The 9,326-nt window shown below is 38.1% G+C and overlaps 1 long non-coding RNA gene across 2 annotated transcripts in view; it reads right to left on the bottom strand.

The window, feature by feature from the left end:
* Positions 1 to 8,528, bottom strand: part of LOC140701123 (uncharacterized) — a 221,333-nt gene extending 212,805 nt beyond the window's left edge. For both annotated transcript variants that reach the window (XR_012079996.1, XR_012079995.1), the window contains exon 1: positions 8,391 to 8,528. This is a non-coding gene — a long non-coding RNA (uncharacterized lncRNA). The remainder of the gene's footprint in view (positions 1 to 8,390) is intronic.
* Between the last annotated feature and the right edge of the window lie 798 nt (positions 8,529 to 9,326).

Consider the following 9,326-nt stretch of genomic DNA (forward strand, 5'->3'; position numbering starts at 1 on the left):
CTGAGAGAAGGGCATTTAAATAACAGATGAGCCCAGAAGTGTGGCAAGTGAGGACTTCAGTGGACCGTAAGTCATACACTGAGAGTGAAGGAGGGAGAGCGAGCAGCAGAAAACAAGGTGGAACTGTACAGGCAGGGGTGGGATCAAAGAGACCCTAAATTGCAAACTTTCACATTGGGAGTCTCTCCTGTGGGTGGTGGGGAGCCACTGACCGATTAGCGAGATAACATGTAATCATATTTGTACCTTTGATCACTCAGGTGCCAGTGGGAAGCTCACTGCTGAAGGTGGAGGTGACGGTGAGGGACCATCACTATTGCAACTTTACAGCCCAGGGCTTTATCTAAAGCAATGGTAGCAGAGGTGAAGAAGCACAAAGTGTGAAAACTGCTAATATAGAGGATGAATTGGAGATGGGAGAACTGTAGCATCACACCCTCTGGAAACCATTACACAGGCTCATAATCTTTTAACTTCAACTCCAAAACCCTTTATCCTCAATTTCAAAGCCAAAGAGTCCTGGACACTAAAAAATAATTCTTAACAGCTGATTTGGTAGCAATACCTGACCCAACCTAGAGTCTTCTGTGGGAAAATCTGCCCTGAACTAGGACTATGTGTAATTGTTAGTTACGCACTTGGCTTGACTATTCACGCGTTTCACTGCAGAAATATTAAACTATAAGATTTCTGGGAGCTCTTCTAGATCCTGTTGATGGTGTTATGGAATGTGTGGTTTCAGGTCCAGATGACCTTTCTAAAACCAGAACAATCTGAATTCCCGAATACATAGCAGCTGAGAGAAGAAGAGATCAAGACGACTTAACCATGAGTGCAACGGAGAGGAAGAAATCTCGTTTCTGGCTTGCATTTAGGACAATAAAGACTATCACTCTCCAGAATGAGCAAGAAGGAGCCAAAAGATTAAGGGACAGTCTATAGAAGCTTAGGAATTTTTCAATTCAAATTATTCATTTTTTAAAAAAGTATTTAAATGCATCTTTATACATATCTAGAAGTCCATGTGCCTGGAATATCTCCAACCTCTTCAAAATCAGGTAAGTGAGAACAGAAACACTGCCTTACATCACTGCAGTGCGTTAATGCCTACTGAGCACTTTCCTGTAATTACTGCACTGAGTCTTCTGAACTGCAAAGCATTTTTGTATGCATGTGCTCATATTTAGCTAAATCTTAAGCTCAAAAAAAAGCATTCACTTTATTTTTAAATATGTCATATTTCAAAATACACATTCAATACCAGAAAAGCCTCTAAGTGCAGAGAAAAGCTTGATATTCTGGGGAAAAGAGTCTACAGAGACACACGCATTCTACTTAGCTGTACTTCCACATCAGTGTGAAAAATGTGGAGATCTCTACTGAATTTACCAAATAAGTCAGCATCAGGGACTGCTGTAGAAAAAAAAAAAGGGGGCAGCCTGTATCTCTCTCCCTTCAAGGATTCTAACAATGTGGTTTGATCACTATTTTCTTTTCAATCAGCAAACTTTTCTCTCTTCTAAAAAAGGCACCACTATCTACAATTGTACATCTGTTAACCTCAATTGTATTTATATCTCAATCTCCTGAGTCAATAACAAATTTGATTGTTCTATTCTTGATTTCATTTCTCCTTATAATCTTGTGTTTATCAGATGGTTTCATGGCACTTTCCGGCACCCTTGCCACCTGTAGATGCCACATATTTGTCTCAGTTAACCTACATCTCTGACAAAGCTCATGCTAAAATGGCATACATCTGCCTAAATGAAGAGAAATGTGTGCTTGGTAAAAGTTCTCTGTCTTACCCATATCTTTTTTAAAAGTTAAGCAAGTAACATAAGACTATATTGTTGTAAAAGATTCAAATATACAGCTGCACACAGTAAAACAGGAAGGTCCCTTTCACGGCCTTTAAGGCTCTCCTGCTTCACGCCACTGAGAATAGTTTGGTGTAAGTCTTTTCACCCTCCACACACCCTTTCCTATGCTCCAGGGCTATTTCAAAGGAAGAGTTCAATTCCTTTTCTTTCTATGTTTACACCCTCTTCTTTCTCTCTCTCTCTCTGTCTCCCAATTACATTTAATACCTTCTCCATCAAGAAATCCTATTGGCTCAATCTTCAAAATATATCCATCACTCCACACTGCTACCACCTCTGTCCAAATCACCATGATAACCTTCTGTTCTTACTTCACCCTAATCATCTATTCATGCACAACACTGAAAGGGATCCTTTTGGAAACAGTTTTCTGCTCAGAAGTCTCCAATGTCTGTTCATCTCATGCACGTTAAAAGGTCCAGTCCTTTGGGGGCTAGAAATTCCTGTACAACTTGCCCCAGCCCGGCTGGACTGCAAGCACATCTCCTGTGACTCTCCTGGCTCTGTCCAGCCACACTGGTCTCCCTGCTGTTCCAGAATATGCCAGGTCGGGGGTCTACCTGAAGTCTCCAGAATAACGCAGCTCTGCCACAACTTGACTTCAGCCCTGGGAGATTCTGCTAACGTCTGACTGCCACAACAGGAAGATAATAAATCTGTGTTGTGCAAGCCACTAAATTTATGATGATTCATTACAGAAGTAACAGGAAATTAATACATAAACTGTCCCTCATGTCACAGTAGTTACCAAAAGCACTCCTTCTAGACACAAGTAGTAAAAGTGCTTCCAACCTTGAAATCTCACTAAGTTCCCAGTGAGTGTGTGGCTTGCTTGCTTGTTAATATTTGCTTATTTGCTTGTTTGCTTATTTGTTTACACCTTAAAATATATGCAACTAGAAGGCTGGCCTATTCAGTAGATGTAATGTGTAGGGAAACAGACATTAAAATAAAGAAAGGGCAGAGAGCAAAAAAATAACAATAAGAAGTTTATTTATCCAAACTTTACTGAAAATCTCTTATGGCCCAGACACCATAACCATGGCAGGCCCGGTGCCACTAAGTGGTACAAAGGAAACTCATTCATTCAATGACTGAATGCATGACTATGATTCTCGATCGCCCATCAGTCAACTAGCAATTGCTGATCATACTGTGCTAGATGCTGAGTAATACAAAGAAGCATCAAGATGAGTTCACAATTATGCACGACCAGTCTGACAGACCAGAACTTAAGAGTTTGCATTAAATCATAAGGATGACGAGATCAGAGTATATGGACCAGAGGGAGGGCTGCATTCAGCTGGACATGGGTGGAGGACAGGGAAGACTGGGATGGGTGACAAGGGGATACAAGGGCATCTTAGGCAGGAGAAACAGAAGGAACAAAAGCATGAAAGAGCTAATGGGCATAGCAGGAGAGAGGGACAGTGAGAAAATCAGCTTGATTACAGAACAGGGCTTAACAGGCAGCAGTGAAAAATAAAGTTGGACAGGTATGGCACTTTTTAACTCTGAGTTTTAAAAGCCAGGCAGAGGCATTTGGACTTGATAACAAGAATAGGGAGCTGTGCCAGATTTTGTCCCATTTTATTTGGAAAATTTTCAAACATCAAAAAACGTTCAAAGAATTGTACTCTAAACATCCTATACATAACGTGGATTCAATAATTTACATGTTAATATGTTTGCTTTATCCCTACCCAATCATTCCTGTACCTAGCTATTAACCCAGCTTGTGTTTTTGTGTGTGTGTGATTGATTTTTAATTCTTATTCTTCCAGATGAATCTTGAAACACGTGCCAAGTTCCACAAGAATACTTTAGGAATTTTGATACGCATTTCACAGAACTTGTCAATCAATCTGAAAGGGATTTACATTTTGTAATTATCTGGTTTTCTTCTCAGGAAAATAGCCTTAGTAATGGTTTATGTTTCGCATTTTGTATTTTTCCCTTGCCTGGGTTTCACAAATTTACGATCAAACTTATTCTTACATATTTTATTGGTGATGTGAATATCTTCCCCCCATTCTGTATAATGTAAGATATATTATAAAGAAACTGTTCATCCATTAAAAATTCCTTGGTAGAGAAATATTTTTATCTTAGAAATATGTTCAAATACATGTCTTCCCCTTCCCACCATTTTATGTTTCTAACTGGTGGCCTAGATCTTTCCTTTCATCTTTCTTTTCTTTTAGCCAGGCTTTGCTCATCTTGCATGTTTCTCTTATCCAAGACCCCATTACAACCCGGGCTCACAGTGGCAGATGCAGGGTTGAGATGACAGGGAGGGTCTATGCACGCAAACTAGCATTCTTCTCAACAGCCCATTTTTAAGCTACTCATAAGAAAAGACAAGACATGTTTCTCAGTACTTATACACTCGTTTGCTAACCTAACATACAGAAGGACAATCTATTCAAAAAGTTAAAGAGTCAAGAGAATAAAAGACCTGGCAACTGACAAAAATTAACAGCCCAAAGGAAATCTATGCCCTTCTTCAATAGTTGGTAACATTTATTTCCTGAATCAGTCATTTATTTTGTTTTGAGAAAATAAAAAGCTAGGACACAAAGACTGGTTATTTAAAAGCAAAGATGAAAAAGACAGGATGTGAGAAAAGGTTCATTTCCATCCAAAATAGAAAAGCAAGTAAAAAGCTATGTGGCACATACTTTAAGCAGCACAAGACCAAAATGTTAAAATGTGCAAAATTTTTCCCTCTTGTACAGCTAGTTCTATGTTATAAAGGAGTCCATTAGATGTTTTGTTAAATACAGTTTACAAAATACAAAATTACATTAAACTTAAAGTAAAGCTTTGATTACTCCCAGAGTCCTGTATTCTTTTGCCAGGCACAGAAAGATGAATAGCAAAATTTAAAAAAAAATGAACATAAATACAAAATAGAAACAGACTTACAGACATAGAATACTCACATTCTAATTTTTAAACTACTTCTTTTTGTGTAAGTCATACACAAAAAATATTTAGCCCAACCTCTAAATCATCCAGATTACTAACTAAAGATGTAATGTTTATCAATTGATTTATAATTTGAATCTCCCTCTCTGTCTTCTATGAGTGAAGGTAGATTAACTGTAGCAAAAGCCAAACATTCCCAAAAAAGAGAGATAAATAAGAAAGAAAAAAGAAAACAAGAAAATTTATATTTATAAAAATCTTGATTAAAGTAAACAATGCTATAGCAATTGGATAAAATTTAGTTCTGAGTATCCTAAAAAACAGGACAAAGAAGGAAATACAATACATAGCATTTACTGATGGACAGAAATATACTAGTTTATTGGGGAAAACAAACTTTTATCCAGAACCCTAGTGCTAACAGAAATACTTATAGGAGACTTTGTAAGAGGACATTGAACTGCTTTATAAATACTACATAAAACCACTCCAAATGTCACATGCTTTCATTTCAGCTATATAAGAAAATAATGCCAAAGCATCGTTGTATAAATGCAACCATACTTGGGGCACGGAGAGAATGACAGGTGGTAAACAGTCTAGATACTGAGTTTTCTCACTTTTTTTTAACACATGGTGCACATCAAAGAAACAATGCAGTCACCAAAATATCCCATTCATAGAGAATTACAGCTAGAGAGTTATTCTGTGTGATTTCTGAATTCACACTAGGAATTTGTTGTGAAATATGCTTTGGGTTACACATTACAAAATTCAATGTCCCACTGTTGAAGAACACTGCCTAATGGAAGAAGGATAAAGAGAATGGGAGAAGTTAATGGGGATGTAAAATGGCATAAACATTGTTATTTTGGCAATACACATCAGCAGGCTCAAAACAAGAGAACAAATTTTGACTTAGTGATTCCACTTCTAGGACTGTGTCCTTAGGAAACAAGAAAATAGGCAAAGGTTTACTTACAAGGATAGACATCATCAAATACTTTATAATAATGAAAAATTAGGAACAATCTAAACATACAAATGAGAGTGGTAAGATACATTATATAGAAAACTGTTCATCCATTAAAAATTCCCTGGTAGAAAAATATTTTTATCTTGGAAATATGTTCAAATACAAGTTGGTGTCAGAAAAGGGATAAGGAAAGTTTCTTTCATATGCATATATTTGGCAAAGCCTTGTAGGAATGATATTAGGTAGATTTATCAAAATTCCAAACGTGCATGCTCTGTTTAAGGGAAATACACCCTGCAGGAATCCTTGCTGTGTACACACAGAGTGCATGCACACGTTCAGTGCTGTGTTGTTGTAATGAACAAAATCAGAAACAGTTTATACGTTCGTAACAGGTGTGGCTGGTTTTAGAAATTCTTTGACATTCCTCCCATCAAGAGATGGGATCTATATCCCCTCTCCTGAAATTTAGGAAGGCTTGTGACAACTATGACCAATAGGATGCAACAGAAGTGGCCAGAAAAGGCTGTGCAGTTTCTTTAGAGCCCTCAGTCACCATGGAAAAAGTCCAGCGACCCTCTAGTTGTCATACTGTGAGGAAGTCAGACCACATGGAGAGGCAGGGGCTCTGTATGAGAGCCAGTATCAACTATTAGGTATGTAAGTAAAAATACCCACTGACGATTTCATTTTCCAGTTATTAAGTCACCTCAGCAGTTAGTTCTCCACAGCTGAGGCCCCAGACATCATGTATCAAAGACAAGACATTCCCATTGTGCTCTGTCTGAATTTCTAAACCATAGAGTGAGTGCAACAAAATGATATTTCACATGACTAAGTTTTAGAGTAGTTTTTATGCCACACTGGTAACCAGAGCAATAAGGCATTAGATGCGTAAAACGTGCTACATCCACAGAATGAAACACTATACAACTGTCAAAAAGAAAAGATGGAGTAATTTTAAAACAATGCATTAATAATATGACCCTACTCTGTTTTTTTATTTTTTTCCAACCTTATTGAGGTATAAATAGCAACTATACCCAATTTGTGAAAGGGAGAATTAAAGATAAACACTGCACATGAGTCTCACAAACTTTCTAGAAAGCAATTTGGCAGTATATTTCAAGAGTAGTAAAAATCTTCAAAACAGTTCACTCAGTATTCCCTCTTGCAGGACTACATTTTAAATTTCCATTTTAAAAATTCATACATAAATCTAAGTACAGTTCTTTGGAAAGACCAACTAAAAAGAATCCTGAATGAAAGAGCCAAGCTAAAAAGAGAAAGAACACAACACTCAACACTAACAAGGTGAAAGTGCGATAACCGCAGGTGTGGAGATTTTTATGGTTTAAGAGAAAATGCTACAAAAAATATAAAATCTGGATCATATAGATTACCTTTTTGGATAACATAAATTATCAAAATTTACCTTGAAAGTAATTTAAAAATCTAAATAATCATGTTAGAAAGTGAAAAAGGTTTCACTACTGCTTCCAAAAATTTGTCAGGCACAAAAAGCTTTACAGGCAAGTGTTTTCAAACTTTAAATGATCAGATGGCCTAGCAGAGAAATTAAATTCTCTCTAAATAGTAGGATTATTGGTGATTTAATTTATTGAACTATTCTATATTTTTGTTTTCAAATATATACTTGTATTATTAATAGAATTAATACTGTATATAATAATAGTTAAAATCAATTAAAAAGTGGGATGAATAACTGAAATCATGAAAGTGGGAATATGTAATTTTTACTTTATGAAGCTTTGAAATCAGCGAAGGTGCTATTAATTTGGAGATAGTGCTATATTTAGAAAGAGATGAGAGCAGAAATGTAGCCAGCCCCCAAAGCCAAAGCTCCACAGGACACGCAGAATGGCAGGCTGGCCTCTTTCTCGGAAAGAGTAGTTTGTGTTTCAGTCTGCGGTGTGAGCAGTGCCCTGGGGTCCAGTCTGGTGCTCTGGCCCCGGGGCCCGGGTATCCCCTTGGGCTGCAGCTGCAAAAACCAGGGCACCAGACGTGTGTAAAAGCTCCCCTCCAGGAGACACTGGCATTGTGGAGTGTGTCAAAGGGAGAGCGCAAAAATGGGCACCCCCAAGTTAAAAGAAAAAAGAAGTCCAAAATGAGAAAAACCGGCAGCCTCCGGATTGAGCAAGGCGGAGGGAGACCATGAACATGGCCGCACCAGCACCCCTTCCCCAGAGTGTTCCGACCCCCTCTAGCACCCCACCGACAGCTAGTCAGGCAGCGATGTTTCAAGATGAGCAAATTAACCTCTTTCACATGAAGTCTGGGCACTTTTCAAACGGCTGGGCTGCTTCTGCCCTGAGCCCTGAGGAGGATGAGTAGAGTGTGCAAGCCCTTTACGGGCCGCTTCTCAGCTCCTCCAGCCTTTTGAGTCTCATAGTTTTAAAAGCCAGGTGTTTGGGGGCTCATTTCTCAAATTTAGGCCTCAAAACTTGGGGTGCCTGAAGCAGTGGACGAACCCTTTGCTCCTCGGGTAGAAGCTCCAGTTTTGCCAGAGCCCCCGGGACTGCGACCCGGAGAGCCAGCGGTGGGGTTTATGGCTGAGACTCTGGCTCGGCCTCTCCTACCTGCTTTGACGTGCTCCCTTTGCAGATGTAAAGTAGTTGCTCCGCTAGTTTTCAGGTCTTTTTCGGAGTAAATTGTCCAAAAGTAGCTGCAGCCTTGGTACGTCCCTGAGAGGACGGGAGTTCAGGCTCCCCCTACGTCGCCATCTTGAACCATCTCCCAGGACTCATTTATTTCATAACTGGAAGTCTGGACCTTTCCGCCCAGTCTGTTTTCCGTATTTATGAGCTTCCGGTTTTGTGCTTTTTTTTTTTTTTTTTTTAGGTCCTACACATAAATGAGATCATTCAGTACTTGTCTTTCTCTGTCTGATTTATCTCACTTAGTATAATGCCCTGGGGTTTATTCATCTTGTACCAAATGACAAGATTTTCTTCTTTTTTAAGGCTGAATAATACTCTATTATTTATATGTATATATAAAATCTCGTATTTTTTTCATCCATCACCCATCAATGCACACTGAAGTTGTTTCTATGTCGTGGCAATTGTAAATAATTCTGCAGTGAACATGGGGGGGTGCATACATATGTCTTTTCAAGTTATATATTATAAAATCATATTTATAATTTTAAAGAAGAAATACATTTATTGGAATTATTATAATTACATGTTATGTAAAATAAATTTTAGTTCTGGTTATTACCACATTGTGTTAACACAAGAACCTTTCAGTAAAAGACTTCATCTCCCAGTTCTTAGGCTAGTCTGCACCCCACAGCAATCAATGTATTAAATACACACCTTTAACTTTTTACAGATATTTCTTATCAGTTCTAAACAACTTGCAAACTTGGGTATTGCGTTCTAGTTGTGAAACTCAGAAGAAAATTCCCCTTTCGGTGAGTTATATTAAAAAACAGTAGGAAGTAAAACAAATTTTTCAATAATTTCTCAGAATAAAAACATTATTTTGATTAAATAAATACTATCCCCAGA

This window comes from Vicugna pacos, chromosome 14, assembly GCF_048564905.1.
Source record: "Vicugna pacos chromosome 14, VicPac4, whole genome shotgun sequence".
In the NCBI taxonomy this organism is placed as follows: Eukaryota; Metazoa; Chordata; class Mammalia; order Artiodactyla; family Camelidae; genus Vicugna; species Vicugna pacos.